The sequence below is a fragment of the Balaenoptera borealis genome, assembly GCF_965194805.1.
Source record: "Balaenoptera borealis genome assembly, chromosome: 21".
Lineage (NCBI taxonomy): Eukaryota > Metazoa > Chordata > Mammalia > Artiodactyla > Balaenopteridae > Balaenoptera > Balaenoptera borealis.
Window position 1 is genome coordinate 7,277,530 of NC_138880.1, and position 27,711 is coordinate 7,305,240.

Sequence of the window (27,711 nt, forward strand, 5' to 3'; positions counted from 1 at the left end):
TATCACCAAAAGTGTAAAATAAATATATCCAAGAGTTCATACTGATATAAATAAATGATTGAATAAACAAGGAGGAGATAAAAATCTCCCATGCAGAAGAGTACCAAATAATATCTATATAGCTAATTAATCCTTAAGGTGGTAGAGGAGAACTCCCCACTCCTTAAGTGTGGGCTATGCACAGTGACTTCTTTCCAAAGACAACATGATCATGAGCCAGGTGTCAAGGTTAACATCAACATTATAGGTCATACTGATCGTATGTACATATGATAGGACGTGTTGTGAGAGTGGTACTTTAACACTGTGGTCTTCGTCTCAAAAAACCATACCCAAGTCAGATCATGAGGACAGTACCAATTAAGGGGCATTCTCCCAAGTATCTGATCAGTACCCTCAAAACTGTCAAGATCATCAAAAACAAGGAAAGTCTGGGAAACTGTCACAGCTAAGAGGAGCCTAAGGAGACATGATTAATAATTATAATGTAGTACGGAGCTCTGGAACAGAAAAAGGACACTAAGTGAAAATTAAAGAAATCTGATTAACTATGGACTTCTGTTAATATTAATTTATCTATATTATCTCATTAACTGTGACAAATGTAGCACAGAAAGGTAAGACGTTAATAACAGGAAAAACTAGGTATGGTATATATGAAAACTCTCTGTACTATCTTCACTGTTTTTCGGTAAATCTAAAACTATCCTGAAATTTTAAAGTTTATTTAAAATATATAAAATAACCAATGGTGATAGGAATGAAAACCATGAATTACTGAGATAAGAAATAACCTAATTTTATTCAGCAAAAGTACTTGAAGGGACACCTAAGGTTGTAGGGAAAGCCAGGATATAATATATATGTACTTAAGGAAGTTAAGTTAGTTTGATAGATTAGCAAGAAGAATGTATACAGTCAAATAGAACACTTAGAAAATCTAGGTTCATTGCAGAAGGACCTTTATTTGGGAAAATAACTGTACAAATGGAGAAAAAAATCAATAGAAGAGAAACTTACGTCCAGTCATATTCTTGATTGGGGAAAATAATTCTCTTTAGCCTAATGGATGGGGTATGGGGAGCCTTAAGATAAAGGTTCTAGAGGAAATGCCCAAGTGAGATGTGATTGGAAAACTTCAAATATGGCAGTAAGGTTTCCAGCACTGGGTAGGTGTTCACACAAGGGAGGTGAGCTAAGCAAAGTTGAGTGACAACTCATGAGGGGCACAGTTTCCATAGAAAACAAAATACATTAAAATCAAAATTACCTTTGAACACCCTTAAATCATAAAGTATAGTATATACCGTTGTATGTATACAGCCATATGGAGTAATATGTGTATAGTAATGTAACAGTAACACAACAGGATAATTTTACAGAGAAAATACACATCTCTTACCAACAGAATCCTAATCTTCTGTTAGTTATTCTCACCATGATAGATAATAAGCATCTCCTCTGTAATAAGTTCACACAAAGAGGTATCTCCATTGTAGGTTTAGTTGGGTATTGAATTTTATTCATCCTGAAAATCTCCTCCTTTTAATTGAGTGTTTAATCATTTTATATTTAATGTAACTATTAAGATGGTCAAATTTGAGGCTTCCATTTTCACTACTTATGTTCATCCTATTTATTTTTTGTTTTTCTTCTCCTTTCATGTTTCCTTTGACTTCAATGAATTATTTTAGAAATCCATTTTAATTTATCCACTATCTTTTTTGGTGGTTTCTCTAAGGATTTTCATACACATACTTTAACTTTTTATTCTATTTAGAATTAATATCATATCCCTTCCAAAAAAAGTGTACGAACCTTACATTTCCATTCTTTATGTTATACTTTTCAGTTTTATTTAACCTACATATGGTATAGAGACAAAGAAGGACATTTTATAATGATAACACAGTCTACCAAAAAAATATAACAATTATTTGTATGCCTAACAATAGAGCCTCAAAAGTACATGAGACAAAAAAAAAAAAGTACATGAGGCAAAAATTGACAGAATTGAATGAGAACTGGACAATTCAACTATAATAATTGGAGACTTCAATATCCTGCTTTAAATATGGATAGAACAACTAGGCAAAAGATCAACAAGAACAAAAAAAATCAAACACTGAACAACACTGTAAATCAGTTAATAAGTGAGCTCTATAAAGTTTTAAGATAACAATTAATATTTTAAAAGTATATTTCTAAATACTTGAAATAAATAATCCAAAAAAGACATTAAGAAACAATGCCACTTAAAATTGCATGAAAAAAATTAGGAACCAAGATGGCGGAGGAGAAGGACATGCTCTCACTCCCTCTTGCGAGACACCAGAATCACAACTAGCTGCTGGACAATCATCAACAGGAAGACACTGGAACTCACCAAAAAAGATACCCCACATCCAAAGACAAAGGAGAAGCCACAATGAGATGGTAGGAGGGGCACAATCACAGTAAAATCAAATCCCATAACTGCTGGGTGGGTGACTCACAGACTGGAGAGCACTTATACCACAGAAGTCCACCCACTGGAGTGAAGGTTCTGAGCCCCACGTCAGGTTCCCAACCTGGGGTTCCGGCAACAGGAGGAATTCCTAGAGAATCAGACTTTGAAGCCTAGTGGGATTTCACTGTAGGACTTCAACAGGACTGGGGGAAACAGAGACTCCACTCTTGGAGGGCACACACAAAGTACTGTGCACATCGGGACCCAGGGGAAGGAGCAGTGACCCCAGGGGAGACTGAACCAGACCTACCTGCTGGTGTTGGAGGGTCTCCTGCACAGGCGGGTGGCGGCTGTGGCTCACAGTGGGGACAAGGACACTGGCAGCAAAAGTTCTGGGAAGTACTCCTTGGCGTGAGCCCTCCCAGAGTCCACTATTAGCCCCACCAAAGAGCCCAGGTAGGCTCCAGTGTTGGGTTGCCTCAGGCCAAACAACCAACAGGGAGGGAGCTCAGCCCCACCCATCAGCAGTCAAGCAGATTAAAGTTTTACTGAGCTCTGCCCACCAGAGCAACAGTCAGTTCTAGCCACCACCAGTACCTCCCATCAGGAAACTTGCACAAGCCTCTTGGATAGCCTCATCCACCAGAGGGCAGACAGCAGAAGCAAGAAGAACTACGATCCTGCAGCCTGTGGAACAAAAACCACATTCCCAGAAAGATAGACAAGATGAAAAGGCAGAGGGCTATGTACCAGATGAAGGAACAAGAGAAAACCCCAGAAAAACAACTAAATGAAGTGGAGATAGGCAACCTTCCAGAAAAAGAATTCAGAATAATGATAGTGAAGATGATCCAGGACCTCAGAAAAAGAATGGAGGCAAAGATCGAGAATATGCAAGAAATGTTTAACAAAGACCTAGAAAAATTAAAGAACAAACAAACAGAGATGAACAATACAATAACTGAAATGAAAACTACACTAGAAGGAATCAATAGCAGAATAACTGAGGCAGAAGAACAGATAAGTGACCTGGAAGACAGAATGGTGGAATTCACTGCTGCGGAACAGACTAAAGAAAAAAGAATGAAAAGAAATGAAGACAGACTAAGAGACCTCTGGGACAACATTAAAGGCAACAACATTCGCATTATAGGGGTCCCAGAAGGAGAAGAGAGAGAGAAAGGACCAGAGAAAATATTTGAAGAGATTATAGTCGACAACTTCCCTAACATGGGAAAGGAAATAGCCACCCAAATCCAGGAAGCACAGCGAGTCCCATACAGGATAAATCCAAGGAGAAACAGGCCGAGACACATAGTAATCAAATTGGCAAAAATTAAAGACAAAGAAAAATTATTGAAAGCAGCAAAGGAAAAACGACAAATAACATACAAGGGAACTCCCATAAGGTTAACAGCTGATTTCTCAGCAGAAACTCTACAAGCCAGAAAGAGTGGCATGATAAACTTAAAGTGATGAAAGGGAAGAAGGTACAACCAAGATTACTCCACCCGGCAAGGATCTCATTCAGATTCGATGGAGAAATCAAAAGCTTTACAGACAAGCAAAAGCTAAGAGAATTCAGCACCACCAAACCAGCTCTACAACAAATGCTAAAGGAACTTCTCTAAGTGGGAAACACAAGAGAAGAAAAGGACCTACAAAAACAAACCTGAAACAATTCAGAAAATGGCCATAGGAACATACATATCGATAATTACCTTAAACGTGAATGGATTAAATGCTCCAACCAAAAGACACAGGCTTGCTGAATGGATAAAAAAAAAGACCCATCTATATGCTGTCTACAAGGGACCCACTTCAGATCTAGGGACACATACAGACTGAAAGTGAGGGGATGGAAAAAGATATTCCATGCAAATGGAAATCAAAAGAAAGCTGGAGTAGCAATACTCATATCAGATAAAATAGACTTTAAAATAAAGAATGTTACAAGAGACAAGGAAGGACACTACATAATGATCAAGGGATCAATCCAAGAAGAAGATATAACAATTATAAATATATATGCACCCAACATAGGAAAACCTCAATGCATAAGGCAACTGCTAACACTATAAAAGAGGAAATCGACAGTAACACAATAATAGTGGGGGACTTTAACACCTCACTTACACCAATGGACAGATCATCCAAAATGAAAATAAATAAGGAAACAGAAGCTTTAAATGACACAATAGACCAGATAGATTTAATTGATATTTATAGGACATTCCATCCAAAAACAGCAGATTACACTTCCTTCTCAAGTGAGCACGGAACATTCTCCAGGATAGATCACATCTTGGGTCACAAATCAAGCCACAGTAAATTTAAGAAAACTGAAATCATGTCAAGCATCTTTTCTGACCACAACGCTATGACATTAGAAATGAATTACAGGGAAAAAAACGTAAAAAACACAAATACATGGAGGCTAAACAATACGATACTAAATAACCAAGAGATCACTGAAGAAATCAAAGAGGAAATCAAAAAATACCTAGAGACAAATGACAATGAAAACACGACGATCCAAAACCTATGCGATGTAGCAAAAGCAGTTCTAAGAGGGAAGTTTATAGCTCTACAAGCCTACCTCAAGAAACAAGAAAAATATCAAATAAACAATCTAACCTTACACCTAAAGGAACTAGAGAAAGAAGAACAAACAAAACCCAAAGTTAGCGGAAGGAGAGAAATCATAAAGATCAGAGCAGAAATAAATGACATAGAAACAAAGAAAACAATAGCAAAGATCAATAAAACTAAAAGCTGGTTCTTTGAGAAGATAAACTAAATTGATAAACCATTAGCCAGGCTCATTAAGAAAAAGAGGGAGAGGACTCAAATCAATAAAATTAGAAATGAAAAAGGAGAAGTTACAACAGACACTGCAGAAATACAAAGCATCCTAAGAGACTACTACAAGCAACTCTATGCCAATAAAATGGACAACCTGGAAGAAATGGACAAATTCTTAGAAAGGTATAACCTTCCAAGACTGAACCAGGAAGAAATAGAAAATATGAACAGATCAATTACAAGTAATGAAATTGAAACTGTGATTAAAAATCTTCCAACAAGCAAAAGTCCAGGACCAGATGGCTTCACAGGTGAATTCTATCAAACATTTAGAGAAGAGCTAACACCCATCCTTCTCTAACTCTTCCAAAAAATTGCGGAGGAAGGAACACTCCCAAACTGATTCTATGAGGCCACCATCACCCTGATACCAAAACGAGACAAAGATACTACAAAAAAAGAAAATGACAGACCAATATCACTGATAAATATAGATGCAAAAATCCTCAACAAAATACTAGCAAACAGAATCCAACAACACATTAAAAGGGTCATACACTATGAACAAGTGGGATTTATCCCAGGGATGCAAGGATTCTTCAATATACATATATCAATCAATATGATAAACCATATTAACAAATTGAAGAATAAAAACCATATGATCATCTCAATAGATGCAGAAAAAGTTTTTGACGAAATTCAACACCCATTTATGATAAAAACTCGCCAGAAAGTGGGCATAGAGGGAACCTACTTCAACATAATAATGGCCATATATGACAAATCCACAGCAAACACCATTCTCAATGGTGAAAAACTGAAAGCATTTCCTCTAAGATAAGGAACGAGACAAGGATGTCCACTCTCACCACTATTATTCAACATAGTTTTGGAAGTCCTAGCCACGGCAATCAGAGAACAAAAAGAAATAAAAGGAATGCAAATTGGAAAAGAAAAAGTAAAACTGTTGCTGTTTGCAGATGACATGATACCATACATAGAGAATCCTAACGATGCTACCAGAAAACTACTAGAACTAATCAATGAATTTGGTAAAGTTTCAGGATACAAAATTAATGCACAGAAATCTCTTGCATTCCTATACACTAATGATGAAAAATCTGAAAGAGAACTAAGGAAACACTCCCATTTACCATTGCAACAAAAAGAATAAAATACCTAGGAATAAACCTACCTAGGGAGACAAAAGACCTGTATGCAGAAAACTATAAGACACTGATGAAAGAAATTAAAGATGATACCAACATATGGAGAGATATACCATGTTCTTGCATTGGAAGAATCAATTTTGTGAAAATGACTATACTACTCAAAGCAATCTACAGATTCAATGCAATCCCTATCAAATTACGAATGGAATTTTTACGGAAGTAGAACAAAAAATCTTAAAATTTGTATGGAGACACAAAAGACCCCAAATAGCCAAAGCAGTCTTGACGGAAAAAAATGGAGCTGGAGGAATCAGACTCCCTGACTTCAGACTATACTACAAAGCCACAGTAATCAAGACAATATGGTACTGGCACAAAAACAGAAACACAGATCAATGGAACAAGATAGAAAGCCCAGAGATAAACCCACACATCTACGGTCAACTAATGTATGACAAAGGAGGCAAGGATATACAATGGAGAAAAGACAGTCTCTTCAATAAGTGGTGCTGGGAAAACTGGACAGCTGCATGTAAAAGAATGAAATTAGAACATTCCCTAATACCATACACAAAAATAAACTCAAAATGGATTAGAGACCTAAATGTAAGATCGGACACTATAAAACTCTTATAGGAAAACATAGGAAGAACACTCTTTGACATAAATCACAGCAAGATCTTTTTTGATCCACCTCCTAGAGTAATGAAAATAAAAACAAAAATAAACAAATGGGGCCTAATGAAATTTCAAAGCTTTTGCAGAACAAAGGAAACCATAAACAAGACGAAAAGACAACCCTCAGAATGGGAGAAAATATTTGCAAATGAATCAATGGACAAAGGATTAATCTCCAAAATATATAAACAGCTCATGCAGCTCAATATTAAAAAAACAAACAACCCAATCCAAAAATGGGCAGAAGACCTAAATATATATTTCTCCAAAGAAAACATACAGATGTCCAAGAAGCACATGAAAAGCTGCTCAACATCACTAATTATTAGATAAATGCAAATCAAAACTACAATGAGGTATCACCTCACACCAGTTAGAATGGGCATCATCAGAAAATCTACAAACAACAAATGCTGGAGAGGGTGTGGAGAAAAGGGAACCCTCTTGCACTGTTAGTGGGAAGGTAAATTGATACAGCCACTATGGAGAACAGTATGTCGGTTCCTTAAAAAACTAAAAATAGAATTACCATAAGATCCAGCAATCCCACTACTGGGCATATAACCAGAGAAAACCATAATTCAAAAAGACACATGCACCCCAATGTTCATTGCAGCACTATTTACAATAGCCAGGTCATGGAAGCAACCTAAATGTCCATCAACAGATGAATGGATAAAGAAGTGGTACATATATACAATGGAATATTACTCAGCCATAAAAAGGAATGAAATTGGGTCATTTGTAGAGACGTGGATGGATCTAGAGACTGTCATACAGAGTGAAGTAAGTCAGAATGAGAAAAACAAATATCATATATTAACGCATGTATGTGGAATCTAGAGAAATGGTACAGATGAACCGGTTTGCAGGGCAGAAATTGAGACACAGACGTAGAGAACAAACGTATGGACACCAAGGGGGGAAAGCGGTGGGGGTGGGGGTGGTGGTGTGTTGAATTGGGAGATTGGGACTGACATGTTTACACTGATGTGTATAAAATTGATGACTAATAAGGACCCGCTGTATAAAAAAATAAATAAAATAAAATTCAAAAATTAAAAAAAAATTGCATGAAAAAGAATATTAGGAATAAGTTTAACAAAATGGGTGCAAGACTTGTACACTGAATACTACAAAATATTATTGAAGGAAATTTTTTAAAGACCTAACTAAATACAACAGATCTTGTATCCATGGATTGGAAGACTTAATAGTTAAAATGGCAATATCCTCCAAATTGAGCAACAGATTCAATACAAGCCCTATCATATCTTAGCTCTCTTTTTTAGAGAAATTGACAAAGTGACCCTGAATTTCATATGGAAATGGAAGGGACCCAAAATAGACAAGATAGTCTTGAAAAAGAATAAATTTGGAGCACTGACACTTCTTGATTTCAAAATGCTACAGTAATCAAGATTGTTTGGTACTGGACTACAGATAGACATACAGATCAATGGAATATGACTTGTAGTCCAGAAATTAATCCATACATTTGTAGTCAATTGATTTTCAGAAAGGATGCCAAGACAACTCAGTAAGGGAATAGTCTTTTCAACAAATGTCACTGGGACAACTGGATATGTATGTGCAACAGAATGAAGCTAAAAACCTACCTCAAACCTATAAAAAAAATTAATCCAAAAGGGATAAAAGACCTAAATGGAAGAGCTAAAACTATAAAACTTTTAGACGAAAATATTGGGGTAAATTTGTGACAACTGGATTAGGCAATGATTCTTTACATAAGATACCCCAAATATATATATATATATACACACACACATATACATATATATGTACATACACATATAAATTAAACAATCAAAATTAAAAACATTTGTGTTTCAAAAGATACTATTAAGAAACTAATAAGATAACTGACAGATGGGAGAGAAAAACTGCAAATCATATATGTTAAGAGTCTACTATCCAGACTAAATAAAGAACTCTTAACAATCCAAAACTAAAAAGACAACTCAATTAAAAACTTGGTAAAAGATATACACAGGTATTTCCCCAGGAATATATACAAATGTCCAATAAACACATGAAAAAATGCTCAATGTCATTAGCCATTAGGAAAAAGTAAATCAAAACCACAGTGGAATACCACTTCACAGCCACTGGAATAGTTTAAATCAAGCAGATAGATATTAATAAGTGTTGACCAGGATGCGGAGAAACTGGAACCCTCATTCATTGTTGGTAGGAATGGAAAATGGCAGAGCCAATTTTGAAAACAGGTCTTTAGTTCCTTAAAAAGTTAAATGTAGAGTTACCGTATACCCCAGCAATACCACTCCTAGTTATATACCCAAGGGAACTGAAAACATATGTTTATACAGAAACTTTTCTGTGAATGTTCAAAGTGGTATTATTCATAATAGTCAAAATGTGCAAACAGCCCAAATATCCATCAGTTGCTGACTGGATAAACAGAGGTGATCTATACAATGGAACATGATTCAGCAATAAAAAGAATGATGTACTGATACATGCTGCAGTATAGATGGACCTTAAAAACAGTATGCTAAGTAAAAAAGCCAGACACAAAAGACACATATTGTATGATTATTTTTATACAAAATGTTCAGAATAGGCAAGTTCACAGAGACAGAATGTACATTAGTGGTTGCCAGCAGCTGGGGCAAGGAGAGAATGGGGAATAACTGCTGATGGTACGGGGCTTTATGGGGTGAAGAAACATTCTAAAATTGTGTTCACGGCAGCACAACTTCACGAACACACTAAAAGTCACTGAATTGTATACTTTAAAATGGTGACTCTCATGATGTGTAAATTATGTCTCAATTTTTTAAAAAGAGGAATTAAAAAGAATCATATGTAATTTTTAAAACTTAAGGGAAAAGTAAGCCTGTTATGCTAATCTACATATTTAATATCCCTGGTGATTTTCATTCCGTCTTGAGGATCCGATTTTCCATCTGGTATTTCTGTACAGCCTGAAGAACTTCTGTAGCACTTCTTGCAGTGCAGGTCTGCTGGCAACAAACTCTAGTTTTTTGTTTATTTGAAAATGTCTTTGTTACATCTTTATTCTTGAAGAGTATTTTCACTGGTTGACAGGTTTGTTTATTTGTTTGTTGTTGTTTTCTTTCCAGGACTTTGAGGAGCTCCCCTGACTTCTGGATTCAATTTCTTTGTTTTAATGAGAAATCAGCTATAATTCATATTGTTGTTGCTCTCTGTGTGATGTGTACATTTTCTTCGGCTGCTTTTAAGATCTTCTCTGTATCTTTTGTTTTCAGCAGTTTGACTATGATGATCCTGGTGACTCAAGGTATGGTTTTCTTCACATTTATCCTACTTACGTACATTTGTTTCTGTCACCTATGTTAGACTTTTTGACATTATCCCATGCACTACTGTGGCATTTTAATTTTTTTAATATATTTTCTCTGTGTTCTTTAGATTAGGTCATTTCTACTGATATAAATTCAAGTTTGCTGACTCTTTGTTCAAATCCAATTGGTCTTATAAACACATCCAGTAAATTTTTTTTTCACTCATTCTCCAAATATTTATTGAGCACCTAATATAAACTAGACAATGTGCTTGAAATACACTGTTAACAAGACAAAGAAGCTCCTTAACCCAAGGAACTCACAGTCTAGCATAAAGGCAAATATTAATCAAATAATCCCACAAATAAATCATCATAGACCACGATAAGTGCTGTTTTTCGTAAAAAGTCATGACAAACTGTGAAAGGATATCACCTGGGGGCTTGATGTTCTCAGACAGTAGTAGGTGAGGTTTCTCCATGAAGAGACATTTACGTTCTGAAGGATGAACAGGAGTCGCCTAGGACAGGGGTAGGGGTAGGGGAAGGATGGCGTGGAGCTGTCCAAGCAGAGGAACAGCGTGTGCAAAGACCCCAGGGCGGGACAGGGTACAGAGCACCTGAGGGCCTGAACTAGACCGGAGTGGCTGACAGCAGAGAGCAAACAGGAGAGTGGCCCGAGATGAGAAGGGCGCAGGGTAAGGACCTTGGCCTTTATCCCAAGAGAAATGGGGGCCACTGAGGTTTTTAAGCAGGGGACTGACATGATAAGATGTGCACTTCGTGATCACTCAGTCGCTCTGTGGAGGACGAACTGGAGTGGGCCAGAGGGGGAGTGCAGAGGCCAACATGGGAGATAAATAATGAGAGGGTGTGAGCAACCCCATGTCAGGTGGGAGGCAAACTGGTAGAGATTAAGGACATGGGCTCGGAGTCAAGCTGCTCAGTTTGTGTCCTTGCTTTGTCTCTCTATGATCTTGAGCAAATTACCTGAGCTCATCTCTAAAACAGGGAGAGTATCTGTCTACCTCCTAGACTGTGTGAGGATTCAATGCCTAATACACCTCAAGAACTTAGAATGGTATCTGGCACACAGGAACCTGCTGTGGCCCAAGGCCACACAGCTACTACCTAGAAACAGATAAATACTGGACTGCTCTGATCAAAGTTGGGGGTGGGTGGGCTGGACCCTGAGCCTTGTCCTCTTGCCCACCCCCCTTACCACCACCTTGTCCCAGGTCCCACCCACACAGCCCTAAATTCCCGGGGCTTCACTGATGCCCTCTCTGCGAAATAAGGTTGGCCACACAGTGGCCTGTTGGAAACCTATCTCCTGGGCACTGTGTGAAAAATGGGGTGACAGCAGCTGACCCGTTTTAAGAGTTCCGGCACACAGGGCCACTCTCAACTTGATAACATAGCTAGACTAGAACCTCAGAAGGCTTTTGCTTCCCATACTTCATCTGCCAAAAAGAAAAAAAATTCTAAACACTCTTCTGCCTGCTGACGTCTATATAAACTGTTCTATTTTTAAAATAACAACGAAGGGGGAAAAGGCCACAAAACAGACAAACACAGCCTCGAAGGAACTCGAAGGAAATGTAGATCTCAGAAGGGTACGGTTGACAGACATGCCTTTGAAGGAACTCCTGGGAAGTTTACAGTGGCCCTCACTACCTGCCTGCTTTACTACTCACTCTGTCTCCCCCTGACCCAGGAGAACTCTGGTTCTGATCTGGTTTCGAGCAGACTTAGACAACTCTGGGTTCTAACCTCCTAGAGATTTGCTTGGGGACAAGGAAGTCCATGGATCAACCACAGGCCCCAATCCAGGAATGGCCCCCTGAGAGCTCACGGCCGGTGGCTGGTCAGGGTCACTGGGGGCTGAAGACAGGGTCTATGAACCCACAACCCAGCCAGCTATTCCAGAATTAGGTCACAACGAGAGATACTTGGACTCCCTGTGTGCCAAACACCTGTTCTGAGCCATTCCCAACATTCCTGACCAGACGCAGAACCTCCTGGTGATTCTGGTTTACACAGATGGGACTATGGGATCGTAAGCGCAAAAAGGCCTCACATATCTGAAGACCAGCATAGCTGATGAACCCGGAACTACCCCAGGACAAATGAGAGCTCTCACCAGCCCAAAGAAAGCATCCGAAGGTCAGAAAAGCCGGGAAGACTTGGGCAGGGGAGGCCCCCTCCAGACAAGGTCGGCTGCTGGACGGCACAGATATACAGAGACGGACTGACAAACTGACAGGGGCGCTAAGATCGTACAGGCAATACTTGTTCACCGAGAGCGCGTACAAGAGAAGGAAAACTGGCAATCGTCCAGTTGTCCCCAGCAGCCCCGGGGAAGGCGCGTAACTGCTGATCCAGAGAGGGCAGAGCTTGTGGAGCTGTTTTTCGGGGCAGCCCTGCCTTCTCTGCCTCACCTCGGTGAGTCAGGGCCAAGTTCATGACTGCAGTCGCTCCGTCTCCTGGCCGATGTTCGGCCCCCCTGCGCCGCACTCGGCTAGGAACGCCTGAATCATTTTCACCAAACCCTTCCTTTTTCATTCTACTGTCTTTGCGATCTTCTGGCAGAATCAGTGTGTCAATCTCTTCCAAGATCTTCATAAACTGCTCGCCTATGGAGTTTGCAGAGAGCTTCAACTTGCAAATCCTTGGCCAGAAAACCCTGCTGGATTCCAGTAAGCTCTTTCCTCAGCTCCTCCAGTCGGTCAGCTATCTTCTCCACAGACTTCTGCAAGTCTTTCAGCTTCTTTAGTTCAGCTTCTTCCTCGGGACTGTTCTTTTTCCCAGTTAACATGACCCGGGCACCGTTTGGTATTCCAAGCGCTGACAATGGTTTCTCCATTTCCTTCAGAGATTTCCCCTTCAGTATGAGTTTCTGAAAAGGCAGCGGGACCCCTGTGGCCTCTGCAACAACGTGGGCCGGGTCTTGGACCATTGGTTCACTACAGCCCTCTTGCGGGGTAACTTACAGATCGTGCTGCGCATTGCTGTGGGTGCTTTTGTTCCTGTTGCTGAGTAGATTTTCTATTTCCTATCTCATTATGACAGTGTTTCCCTCTACATCCTCAAGCATGTCCATTAGCTGCATCAGCTCAGTGTTAGTCTGCACTGATTGCTTTTTCTCTTAAAAAATGGGTCATATTTTCCTATTTCTTCATAGGCATGTGTATTAACTTGGTATCTTATCTGGACATTGTGAAATGATACACTGTGTAAACTCTGGATTCTCCTATATTCCTCCAAAGAGTACTGATTTTTAAAGAAGGCAGTGAACTTGGCTGAACTCAAACGCTCCCCAGTTGTGTGTGTGTTGCAGCAGAGGGTGGGGAGTAGCAGTTGAAATGGGTGCTCAGGCCTTTTAGCCTTTGCTAGGATGTTTGGAGTTGGCCTCTTGGAGGTGTTGCTTAGGTGTCAGGAACAAGTTTAGGCAGAGTATAAACACAGAATTTGAAGCTTCCGCTCTATGGCTTTTCTTTCTTGAATTTTTCCTCCACTTTCTAGTGCCCTTGTCCCCAAGAGCTCTTTGCTCTGGTTTTTCAGGCCATTAAGACTGTAGGCTTTTATCTGAGCTTTAGCCAATCAGCTTGATGCTGACCGAGGTCAGCCCTGAGGGAAAAAGCCACGAAAACTGGGAAACTCACTCAATGTTGTTTGTTTCTTCCAAGTATTCAATTCCCTCAAGCTCTCACCTGTTTTTGAATGTTTGTTCTTCATTGCCTTCAGTTACATGAGTTTTATATACTGTCCAGAGTTTATAGTCTTTATCAGTGGGAGGGTTGATCTGATTAGAGTTATCCCACTATTAATGGAATTGGACCCCCATGATTGGGTGCAACAATCGTGAATTCCACTCAAATAGTAACCACACTGGGAGAAAATGAGAGACAATTAGAAACAATATATATGATCAGTAATCACGTATGTATGTGTGGGGACGTGTGTGTGCATGTGTGTTGTAGAGGCCAATTACCACTGACTCTGCTGAAGAACTTTTATGTCTAAGGGCTGAAAATTGGAAACTTACAAGATGTGCACTTGAAATTGAGGGAAGGCTACAGAACAGAGATGAGATGAGGGGATGAGTAAGGAGATGAAGTTGGCATTGACCTTTAGGGGTTGACAGAAAATCTCAGGTCTTAGGGGAATAAGTCAGGGTGCCTCCAGAGTTCTAACTGTGTTGGTTTGCTTAGAGCTTCAAGTAGAGATATAGTTTGTTCAGACTCAAGCCAAACAGTAAGAAAAAGCTATTTACTAAGACTACATACCTGAATCAAGTCTTTACATTGTGGCCCAAGTGCAGAAGCCCATGGGTGGTCAAAAAGAATAGAGAGGGAGCAAAATAAAGCTCTTCCTTATGGGTCCAAGGTAGGGTTAGTTCATCATAAAAACTGGTCTTAGACAATCTGTAACAGATCCTATTCCAGAGGTTCAGCTGTCCACACCCCAAGCACATGGACTTACAATAAAGTGTTCCTCTGTGGTTCAGACGGATGGGATGGAAACTAGATGGAAGGTGATACTAAGGAGACACTGTGGATGACCAGCCCAACACCTTCACTGTATAAGAGAGGAAACTGAGGCCCAGAGAGGTGAAGCGACCCATCAAGATCTCCTAGCTGCTTAACAGAGACAGGACTCAACTCCAGGGTTTCTGTCTCTGAGTCCATTATACCAAACCTTAATGAGTAACCAGGACTTTGTGAAACCACAGCTCCCACCAAAAAAAAGTTCGTAGTGAGCGATAGATGCCCCTCTTTCACACGTAACGGCATAAAAACTCAAGACTCTTATTTACAAAACAGCAGTGCTTGATAACTCATTTCAAATCAGTTAACAGTTAGCCAGCTGGTATCAGTGAAAAGCGATGCCACTTCACTGGTCCATTAGCTATTTTAGTAAATGTAACATTGGCATACTTCGCAAAAATAGACTCCAAACTCAAGTTATGGCATATTTTTGTTCATTACCCAGGTCTAAGAACCCACTTAGCTAACGGAGGCATCGTACATACCTTCCAAATAGAAGATCTGTTTTGGTAAATAACGTTTCTACTGGCAGCACACCACCAGCCTCCATATTTCTAAGGAAATCTTTAGTTTTATTATGGTATATGTTTAAATGAAAATGTTTTCTCCAAGATTTTAAGGAAAATTTTCCCATTTCATACAGTAAGGACATGTAAATCATTTGGGAATTTTAAATACATTTTACAAATAATGTTAAAATGCTTGTTTTTCCTATTAAGCGTGGAAATTTCCTGAACTCAAGGACCGTGTCTTGTTCATTATTGCATCCCAACATCCAGCATGATAACATATAACACAAACATAATAATCACCTAATAAGGATTCGTTGAACAACCAGTGGATGAATAAATGAAGAGATCTTTCTTTCAAGTGATTCCATTAGAGCAAAGCATCTATAGGATTGACAGTCTCCATTTGCATGTAGCAGTTTCCACCCTGGGCATATAGCCATACAAAGGTTCCAGACACAATTTACCAGGATGCCTACTGCTTCTTCCCTTACATCAACCTCAACTATAAAATCCCCATTTTCTTGGGAAACTGTTCACATGAGATGATAATTGCCAGTAGCAGAAGCTGTTTGTAAAAGAGATCGAACGTGTAGAACGCACTACGCTTTTGTGGGTGTGTTTTCCTTCCTGTATCTCTATGCGTTTATGTATGCAGGATACACCAGAGATTTTCAGGTAAACAGCTTTTCAAAATATTGCTGTGGACTTCTTGAAGATGTGAGAATGTCTTTTATATTTCAGGGCAATGCCATCTTTATACACCAGGGTTTATCACAATGCTTGTTATACGCTAAGTGCTCATTAAATATTAGTCAAAATAAGATAGTGAACAAAAACATCAGTCAGTAGGCTCTCCTTTGAGTAAACCTGACATTTGTATACCTTAATCTCAGTTCACAATCCACTTTATAGAATCCCATCTATTGTAGAAAATTAGGTCTATCGGTAGCAGCTTTGAAAAAAATCGACAATTATGATTACTTTTTTGCGTGGAGTTAAAGCTATAATTTTAGAAACAAAGAAAAGTTTCCCACTTGTTAAAAGACAGGTTTCTCCTGATTTTGCATGTTTTCCCAAAGCATCCCTTATTTTGTTGAATACAAAGCCCAACTAACAGAGCCACTACCAAAGCCCACAGCTATTTAAGAGCCAGCATGGCAGATACACGTTCCCAGAACCTTAGGAAAACACCGTGCTGAGCTCTTGTAAAATACGATCTCTGTTTTTGGAGCTTAAACTAAACAAGAGAGACCTTCAATCAATACTGAGGAAAAGACTTAGAGCACTGAGGAAGGAAAGCATCTTCACGTGATACTGTCAGCTTCCTCAATGTAGCCAAAATTGGCAACTAAAGAACACTTAAGTGACCTGGATTTTTGGTGGGTGTGTTTTTTTTTTTTTTAATTTAATTTATTTATTTATGGCTGTGTTGGGTCTTCGTTTCTGTGCGAGGGCTTTCTCTAGTTGTGGCAAGCGGGGGCCACTCTTCATCGCGGTGCGCGGGCCTCTCACTATCGCGGCCTCTCTTGTTGTGGAGCACAGGCTCCAGACGCGCAGGCTCGGTAATCGTGGCTCGCAGGCCCAGTTGCTCCGCGGCATGTGGGATCTTCCCGGACCAGGGCTCGAACCCGTGTCCCCTGCATTGGCAGGCAGATTCTCAACCACTGCGCCACCCGGGAAACCCCGGTGCGTGTGTTTTGATGTTGCTTTTGCCCTTTTCTTGGTCAGCATCTCAAAACCAAGGACACTGTCTCCATGTGTCAAATTTAAGGCTGTTTGCAATGTATTAGCCCACTCTGAAATTAGAAATCCAAGCGGCTTTGTAGTTCTCTGTTTGATGAGTTTGCCCACAACGCATAAATGGAGACAGAATGATTCCGTTTGAAAAGCCAAGCTCGTCCGTTCTGGAACCTAGTCCGTGACGATGAAGAGTTAACCCAGCTTCTTCAGACAGTGTTCCATTCATTCGCTTCATGAAGAGCAATAATGGACCAAAATCTGTCTCGGCTGAAGAAAGAATAGCCCTACAGGATGTAAACAGACTGCCATGAATGTTCATCAGCTACATTTCTTGTTGGATTTGAGAGTGAACAGAAATCTGAGTCATTACTCATATTACTCATTAAATTTCTATTTTCCCTATGAGTGTTCCCAAGGCCTCGCCAAGGTGTCTTTGAGAATTCTAATGCTCTGACTTCTCTTCATTTGGCCGACGTGGGGAAGTCTGCTGACCAGTGCAAAGAGAAATACGTGTATCTTTCACTGGTCCCATTTCTTCCCTCCCCCTGCTGGACCTTGGGCCCCTCCAGGCCTTCACACTGCATCAATTCTATCCAGTCTCCTGGCCTCCTGAATCCCCCCATTACAATCCATCACAGAGTTATCCCCCTAAAGCACAGATAAGACCGGTCATCATCCTACTCAAAAAAAAACCCAAAAAATGTCAGTGGCTATCAAATAAAGTTCAGCTTTGCCTGACATGTAAGGCTATTTATAATTTGGTTCGGATCTGTCTTCTCAGCTTTATGTCACTAACTCCAGTGAACTGGATTGCTAATCGTGCTCATACTTCTGCCATCTCTCTACACTTTTAGTTATACTGATCCCTCTTCTCTAAAGAAACTGGTCATCAGTTTCCACGTGTCCTGTTGCTAACTCCAGGTTGGAAGTCATTGTTTCCCTACTTTCAATTCCCAAGGCATCATGCTGGAGTGGCTTTTAAGCTCTGATTTTATTTTTTCATATTTTGTGTTATACTTATTTCAATAAATGTATTATTTTGCTCTCCCTGCTCTCCTCAAGACTTTAAATGCTTTGAGATTGGACGATGAGTCAGACATTTCAATATTCTGTAAATCTTTAGGCACAGAGCCTGGTACATAATAGATACTTAGTGAGTATGAGTGAGTGAATGAATGAAAATGATCTCTTCCATATCACCCTATTTTCCCACTCCAGTAATATGACAGGAACACGAGCCATTTAAGCAGTTTAATTATCTAACCCAAAATATGGGCTCTGAACATCAGAGCAAGTCTAGATGCAACAGCTGAGGTGTCAAAACACATTAAAAATAATAATGCAAAAACAACCAGGTGTAAGCTAAGCTGAGCATTTTCTTCTGGCACCTCTTCCCCTACCATTCAATTGTTCTATAATTATCATATCTGCTTAAAGGTCCTATTTTCTGCTGATTCTCAACTAGATAAATACATACAGCTTTCAGAGACTGAAAATATTCCTATAAGGAATGAACTAAGGCTTTTGTTTTAACTTATTAAATGGAATAAAAATGCACCTTACTTGACATAGTAATTTTTTATCAAGTATTCAGCACTGGGGAATGTTCAATCATCCGTTTGAGACCCATAATTCTGAGTGCACCAGAAAAACTGGAGTTGGTTAATAGGAGTGAGACCACTCAAATCCTGGGCATCCATTCAGGACCTTCCATCAATGATACGTTGTTTTGCACACTGTAGGTGATACAAAGAATAAGAAGGTATGGACCCTGCCCTCCAGAAACTTTGACAAGACCACGACTGGGTTAAAAGTATCAGGACAGATAACACCAAATGCCCAGCCCTGGGATTCGTGCTTTAGCAGAAGGTTCTGATGGTATCTGGGCATGCAGTTAAGAGTCAATCATGGGCAGGCCCTGCCTGTACATGAAGGTGCAGCTGTCAAGGGCTCTGGAGGACCAACTGTCCACCAAATTCTGTTGAATTCACATCCAATTTGTTCCTCATTTTTTCCCTTTACTGATATTCCTGCTGCTACTACTGTCTTTAGCTCAAGTTGGCATAATTTCTCACTGGATTAAATTAGTAGCCTCCCAATAATCTCCCTGCCTCCCATCCAGTTCCCTTCTAATCCAGGCTCCACATTGCTGTCTGTAGACATCTCTTTCAAAAATACAAATATCAACATGTAACTTTCCTGCCAAAAATCTTTAAGTTACTCCCCATAACCTTCAGGGTTCAGTGGAAGTATTCAACTGCCGCCATGATCTGACTGTTTCTCGAGGTGCTTCTCCCATTAACCCCAAAAGTGGCCTTAAGCTCCAGCCATCCCACACAGTTCCCCCAGGGGGCGCTGCTGTCCCCCCAGCTCGCAGGCCTTTGCGTGGGGTCCGTCCTCAGCCTGCAGTGTGGTCCCACTCAGCTGCCTGACCTGCACATCTTCCCGTGCCCTTCAAGGTTCACCTGACGCCTCTGATCGCACCATCTGGGAGTTCCACCTCCATTCCCACGCCCACTGTCACCTTCACAGGGCTCTTTTACTTGCTCACTTAAACAAGGCTCAATTCAGTGACCAGAATCCTCTGTTCTGAAATGAAGACTTCAATGGGGATTCGGTAGGTCCATTTTCCTGTGAATAAACTGCCCAAACATGCCTGTATGCACCTAATGCATCTCTTTCTAACTCCCCTGCTCTTTTTCAGGAACCAACATGCTCTTCCCGAGCTTGGTTTCCTCCCCAAGACTGTCAAGAAATTTTGGTTCTCCCCCCATGCCCCCCACTCCCCCAAAACTATTAAAGAGACCTTGGTCAGTATGACTTTCATACTAAAGGAACTCCAGAGCTTTTTCTTAGTCCTGAAAACCATGAATGAATGATGGACCTCTGGCCAGAAAGGGCTGCTACCCTAAAAACCTGCTAGTGATTTGAGATGTAGCCCTGAACAAAGGAAGCAGGTAAAGGGTGCGTCCCCAGGAATGACAGGAGCAGGACCTGCTCTTGGACAGAGGGAAGAGCCGGTGACCCAGAATGGAAATGAACTAAGCCCTGAAGTAGAGAAAAGGTGGAACATTCGGATTCACAAATAAAATGAGATGCAAACACGTGGGTGCACTTAGAATAAATCACAACTTCTTCCCATGATCTATTAAGATCTATGCAGTGTGACCTCATCTAGGTCACAATCTCACTTTTTACCCCTCTCCTCTCATTAGTTTCAGGCCCTCTGCCCACCACAGGGCCTTTGCACCTGCCAGCACCTCTGCTTGAAGGGGCAGGTGCTTCGTGTCTGGATCCTTCAGGTCACAGTTCAAAATGTCAGCTTCTCTGAGTGGTTGTCACTAACTTTCCCATTTAAAGGAACACACCTCCCATTAGCACTTGTCACAGGGTTAATGTATTTTGCTTGTTTATTTCCTACTTCTTCTCGATAGGAACCTTCTCTTCTCATTCACTGTAGAATCTCCAGCACTTTGTGCTTGTACCAGGTAGGAGTTCAATGTTAGTGGAATGAAGTGGAAAATAAATGAAAAAATCAAAGAAGGCATCAAAGAGGAAATACACCAACACATAACAAGCTTTCTGTTTCTAAAATCTTGACCTCGAGTCACCTGATCAGAATTTCTGTTTCTATCATCTCACAGGGAGATTAGGAGCCCACGAGCAAACTGTTAACTCCAATTAATTTGCTCCCCAAAACTTTGGAATCCCCAAGCATATTGGAGTGGCCATGTCTTAAGGGAAAATGGTTGTCAGATGAAGGAAGGATTGTTGAAAACTCAAATGGAGATTCTCAAGCAACCTTCACCTGGGAAAGTGTGCCCTGTCTTTGCCGATTCCTGCTGTCACATCCATCAAGTCTTGGGCAGAGGACCTCAGAGAAACTATTTTCTGTTGACCTGGTTCTCATGAGAATAGGCAGAAATCTCTATCAGATTTTTTTAATGAAATCCTTGACTTGTGTTTATTGCATACATGAATGCCTCCTGTGGATAAGATGTTTTCCACTCCAAAGTCTACAAAGGGTATGACAGCACAGTATTTGTCACATGGGTCGGGTATCCACCTGCATTCTGATTGTGGTGGTTTAAAAATGTCCACGTGTTCTCTGGTAGTCCCCTCTTCAAAGGTGGAGTTGAATTCCCAACCACCCCTTGAATAGGGACTGGCATTGACTTCTAACCAACAGAAAGTGATGGAAGCGAGGCCACGTGACCTTGGAGCATCCTAAAAAGGATGGCTTTCACCTGAGGCTCTGTGGGAAGCCAGGGTCCACAGCACGAGCACCTTCAAAACTCCTGGGAGAGGCCCACGAGGAGAAAAACAAAGGCCTCCTACCAACATATGAGTGACTCACATTTTCTTTCTTCTTTTATTTGGCTTTTGAAATTGACATTCCACTCTCCCCACTCTCTCCTTGGATACAGTTACGTAAGTTTTGACAAACAAACTCATACAGCCACGAAGCCATATCAAGGTCCAGACAACTTCCACAACCCCCCAAATGCCCTCTTACGGCCCCCTGTAGCCAACCCTTTCCCCTCACCCCCAATGACCGGAAACCACTACTCTGTTTTCCAGAATGGAATGAGCCACCTTTAGAAGTAGAACTGCAGCCCAGGCTGACATCTCAGGTGCAAAGTGATAAGAAACCTCAAGCCAGAATCACCTAGCCAAGCCACTCCCAAATTCCTCCCTGGAAACTTTGAGAGATAATAAATGTTTACCATTTTTTAAGCCACTAAGTTTTGGGGTTATTGTCACACAGCAATAGTTGCACTTGTTGCCCTTGGAAACTGTTCATTTTTTAACGTAGAGTGCCTTTCCTTCCTTGGTCTTGGAGAAGCCCCAGTGCCCAAGTCCCCTGCACAGGTACCTTAGGTGACCTGAAGGTGGAGGAGGGTCACTGAATGATATGACCAAGCTGTCTACTGCCTGCCACGTGGGCAAAGGCCAAACTAATATTAAGTGGAACCCACTATCATCTGAAAGTCCACAGCAGAAATAATTCAAAAAGTAAATCTCTCTCACTCCAGTGTTCTGCCTGTTTTGAGGAAAGTCTGCTCATTCCCACTCACATACCACTTTTATGATTTGAAGTCCTAGGTAAGCTTCCTGCAACCCCTGGAAATGATTCCCCATTCCCTCCAATAAAGGCAGAAGCTGCATTAGAGAGGGAGTCATCAATTCTAGCAGCCTCTCTAGAAATAGCTTTCTCTTCACAGAATTTTGCTTCTCAATCCCAGGCCCCTGGGAAAAGTGAATATGATTTCTTTGCCTTTTCTAGATTCTCTCTAACTGAGATGGAGTCATGAAGGTGGGGAAAACTCTATTATTAAAGTATATGATGTACCCTGTAAATCATTCATTCCCAGAAAGCTGAGAGTTGAACTGTGCCCATTCTATACTTGAATTCAAAGAGAGTTTTATACTAAAATATATGTAAGTTCCCAAACTTAGCTGTTTTGAAACAAAAGAGTTAATCATCAGAGTTCTAGTTAGTCAATGAGGAGTCACTGGAAATGGATGCACCTCCAATCAGGAGCCATAACTTAGAAGGGGACAGTTACCCCACTTCTCTGGGCCCCAGAACCCCGCTCTGTAAAAACAAGGGGCATAATTCATGATGTTTGATGTCCTTTCCAGCACTGTCTGCATCTGATGCTCAGAAACATTATGAAATTTTCAAATGGATTCTTTTGCTCTGTTTTCGTTTCCTCCGAAACAATGAAATAACTGTGCATTTTCTCATCCTAACACTTTTAAAAGACTAAATAATAAAGGTCTGCAAAATGAATATTCTATTTTCACTGAGCTCTAAATTCATAATTTATACTCTCCCTGTTTCTAAATAAGAAATTTCCTTATATCTGTGTTTTATGCTAGCAAGAAGAAATTAAACTACAAAGAAAACCTCTAAAGCACTTTCTCTCCATTGGATTTTATAATTCTATAATTCAATAACTTCCTTTGCTTTCTACATTGGACTCCATGTTCAGAAAGAGGTGGCCGTTTCTCTTATTAAACTAAATCTTGGAAGTAGAGACAGATGTCATCTATTTTCTGGAACAAATATCACTAAACTTGAGTCAGGAACCAGGTTATTCATATTAATAACTATTTAGGCCAATCCCATTTAAAATCCCTTGTTAATCTACAAGAATAATTTCCTTTTTAAAAATTTGATTTGCCACTTGAAGCAAAGGAAGGCCAGAAAGCTAATACGGTTCTGTAGAGTTTCCAATGACTAAATAGTGTGGATACCAAAAAAATACAAAAGGTACAAGGTTTTTTGGTGCTATTAAATTATATACAAATAATAGGTAGAAAGTTATGTGTAGGTCACCAGAATCAAGGTCAATGTATAAAAATTAATTGTATTTTCTATATGTCAGTAAAAATCACATAAAAATGAAATTTCAAAAAATATAATTTATAATAGTGTTAAAGAGCAAAAAGTACTCAAGGATACATTCAACTAATAATGTGTAAAATCTTTACACTGAAAACTACGTAATAGTGCTGATAGAACTTAAAGAAACAAGTAAATAGGGAGATATATGATGAAAATAGGGAGATATATGATGTTCATGGATTGTAAGATTCAATATCATGAGTCATTTAAATAAATCTCCCCAAATTGATCTATAGATTAAATGAAGTCCCATTCAGTATTCCACCAAACTTTCTACGTAGAGACTGAAAAACTGATTCTAAAATTTATATAGAAATGTGAAGGATTTAGAACAGTCAAACAATCTTGAGAGAAAAGAACAAAGCTGGAGAACTTGCACTACCTAATATCAAAACTTCTCTAATGCTATAAATAAATACAGTGTGGTGCTGGCATAAAGATAGACAAATAAATCAATGGAACACAATATGTTGTATAGAAATAGACTCACACACAATCAATAGATTTTCAAAAGAGGTGCCAAGATAATCCAATGAGGAAAAAAAAAAATTTCAACAAATTTGCTGCAACAACTGGGTAAATATCTAAAAACAAAATGAATTTCAACCCCTTCCTCACACCATACACAAAAATTAATTTGAGATACATCATAATCCTAGATATAAAAGCTAAAATTATGAAACCTGCAGAAGAAAATATACAAGATTATCTTTGATCATGAGTGTAGGCAAAAATTTTTTAGATGGGACACAAAAAGCAATGATTATAAAAGAAAATAAAGAGAAATTATACTTTCATAATTCAATAGTGTCTGCTTACCAGACATTATTTAAGAAAATGAAGAACCAAGTCATAGTCTAGGAGAAAATATTCACAATGGGTATACCTGACAAAGGATTTGTATCTACAATATATGAAAACCTTCTACCTATTACTCAACAATAAGGTATGGTACTGGCACAAAAACAGAAATATAGATCAATGGAACAGGATAGAAAGCCCAGAGATAAACCCATGCACATATGGTCACCTTATCTTTGATAAAGGAGGCAAGAGTATACAATGGAGAAAAGACAGCCTCTTCAATAAGAGGTGCTGGGAAAACTGGACAGCTACATGTAAAAGAATGAAATTAGAACACTTCCTAACACCATACACAAAAATAAACTCAAAATGGATTAAAGACCTAAATGTAAGGCCAGACACTATCAAACTCTTAGAGGAAAACATAGGCAGAACACTCTATAACATAAATCACAGCAAGATCCTTTTTGACCCACCTCCTAGAGTAATGGAAATAAAAACAAAAATAAACAAATGGGACCTAATGAAACTTAAAAGCTTTTGCACAGCAAAGGAAACCATAAACAAGACGAAAAGACAGCCCTCAGAATGGGAGAAAATATTTGCAAATGAAGCAACTGACAAAGGATAAATCTCCAAAATTTACAAGCAGCTCATGCAGCTCAATATCAAAAACACAAACAACCCAATCCAAAAATGGGCAGAAGACCTAAATAGACATTTCTCCAAAAAAGATAAACAGATTGCCAACAAACACATGAAAAGGTGCTCAACATCACTAATCATTAGAGAAATGCAAATCAAAACTACAATGAGGTATCACCTCACACCAGTCAGAATGGCCATCATCAAAAAATCTACAAACAATAAATGCTGGAGAGGGTGTGGAGAAAAAGGAACCCTCTTGCACTGTTGGTGGGAATGTAAACTGATACAGCCACTGTGCAGAACAGTATAGAGGGTCCTTAAAAAACTAAAAATAGAACTACCATATAACCCAGCAATCCCACTACTGGGCATATACCCTGAGAAAACCATAATTCAAAAAGAGTCATGTACCACAATGTTCATTGCAGCTCTATTTACAATAGCCAGGACATGGAAGCAACGTTAAGTGTCCATCGACAGATGAATGGATAAAGAAGATGTGGCACATATATACAATGGAATATTACTCAGCCATAAAAAGAAATGAAATTGAGTTATTTGTAGTGAGGTGGATGGACCTAGAGTCTGTCATACAGAGTGAAGTAAGCCAGAAAGGAAAAAACAAATACCGTATGCTAACACATACATATGGAATCTAAAAAAAAAAAAAGAAATGGTTCTGAAAAACCTAGGGGCAGGACAGGAATAAAGATGCAGTTGTAGAGAATGGACTTGAGGATACTGGGAGGGGGAAGGGTAAGCTGGGACGAAGTGAGAGAGTGGCATGGACATATATACACTACTTAATGTAAAACAGATAGCTAGTGGGAAGCAGCCACATAGCACAGGGAGATCAGCTTGGTGCTTTGTGACCACCTAGAGGGGTGGGATAGGGAGGGTGGGAGGGAGACGCAAGAGGGAGGAGATATGGGGATATATGTATACATATAGCTGATTCACTTTGTTATAAAGCAGAAACTAACACACCATTGTAAAGCAATTATACTCCAATAAAGATGTTAAAAAAAATTAAATAAAGAATGAGGCAGACAGCCACTTTTTTTAAATAGGCAAAAGAAATGAACAGACATTTCACAAAGGAAGACATACAAATGACCAACATTTTAAAGTGTTTGACATAATTAGTCAACATGGAAACACAAATTAAAGCCATAATGAAATACTCTCCTACACCCACTAGAATGACTAATATTTGAAAGACTGATAAAAACAAATGTTGGTGAGGATATGGAATTCATATATGTTGCTTTAGGGTGTGTAAAATAATGCAGCTACTTTGGAAAACATTTTGGCAGTTTCTTCTTCAGTTAAAAATACACCCAACTTATGACCCAGCAATTCTACTCTGAGGTATTTAACAAGAGAAGTAAAAACATCTGTCAACAACAACAACAAAAAGGATGTTCATGAAAGCCTTATTCAAAATAGCACCAAAAAAGTCAAGAGCAGAATGGATAGACATATTGTGGGATTTCTGTCTAGAAGCAAACCACTCAGTGATAAAGAGCAAGGAAGGGGCTACTCTGCTTTTTATACAACAAATGGATACATTTCAAAAACAATATGAGAAGCTAGACACAGAAAAATACATACTCTCTGTGCCAATTGTATGAAATTTTAGAGCAGGCAAAACTAAATTTTGGTGAAAAAAATAAGAAAAGTGGTTCCCTGGAATGGGAAGTTAGGATTGACTGGGATGGGGCACGTGGGAATGACGTCATGATGGAAAAGTTACGGATCTTGGTAGGAGTGTGGGTTACACAGGAGTTTGCATCGTCAAAACTCAGTGAACTATATAACACTTCATATCTCTGCCTTTCACAATATATAAAATATACATCGTTTTTTTAAAGTAGAAGAAAAAATCATAAATAATTTCTTGTAAAAATTATTCAATCAGGATCCCTTTAGAAATGAAAAGGATTGCCATGTTAAAAAATGCAGGATTTTAGGTGATTTTTAAATTCTGCTTTCTCTGTTTATTCATTCATTCAGCAATTTTATTGAGTACCTACTCTGTGCCTGTCACTGTTCTAGGTGTTTTTGAACACATCAATGGGCAAAGCAGACACAGATTCCTGCTTTCAAGTTGCTAACAGTCTGTAGGGAGAAATCAGGAAAACCATAATAAACTGGTAAATGATGTAGAGTTTAAAAAACTGAGAAGTGCTGGGACTTCCCTGGTGGTCCAGTGGTTAAGACTCCACACTTCCACTGCAGGGGGCACAGGTTCGATCCCTGGTCGGGGAAGTAAGATCCCATGTGCCACACAGCCAAAAAAATAAAATAAAATAAAATAATTAAAAACTGAGAAGTGCTAAGAAAGAGAGGAAGCCTGTGACACTGCCATCCTCCAGCTGCTTGACACCAGTTTTTTAAAAGTTATGGATATGCCTGTATTTACTGGTTAGCATTTTTGCCTTTATTAATTGATTGATCATGCACTAGAAGCGTTCCAGAAATAGGAGACTGTGTGTGTGTGTGTGTGCGTGTGTGTGTGTGTGCGCGCGCGTGTGTTTTAAAACATGCTAGGTTATCACCATTGCTTTATTCCCTAAACTTCTGCAATATTTAATGCCTGAATACACACACATCAAGATGTCA

At 39.5% G+C, this 27,711-nt stretch overlaps 1 protein-coding gene and 1 pseudogene across 4 annotated transcripts in view; both read right to left on the reverse strand.

The window, feature by feature from the left end:
- The window catches only part of ZMAT4 (zinc finger matrin-type 4), a 422,482-nt gene that overhangs the window by 175,039 nt on the left and 219,732 nt on the right, over window positions 1–27,711 (reverse strand). The gene's annotated exons all lie outside the window — the stretch shown is intronic.
- On the reverse strand, window positions 10,289–14,155 carry LOC309619484 (BAG family molecular chaperone regulator 1-like; annotated as a pseudogene). Its single transcript has 3 exons — window positions 14,131–14,155; window positions 14,037–14,047; window positions 10,289–13,472 (listed from the first exon to the last, which is right to left on the reverse strand). The product of its transcript is annotated as a BAG family molecular chaperone regulator 1-like (transcript).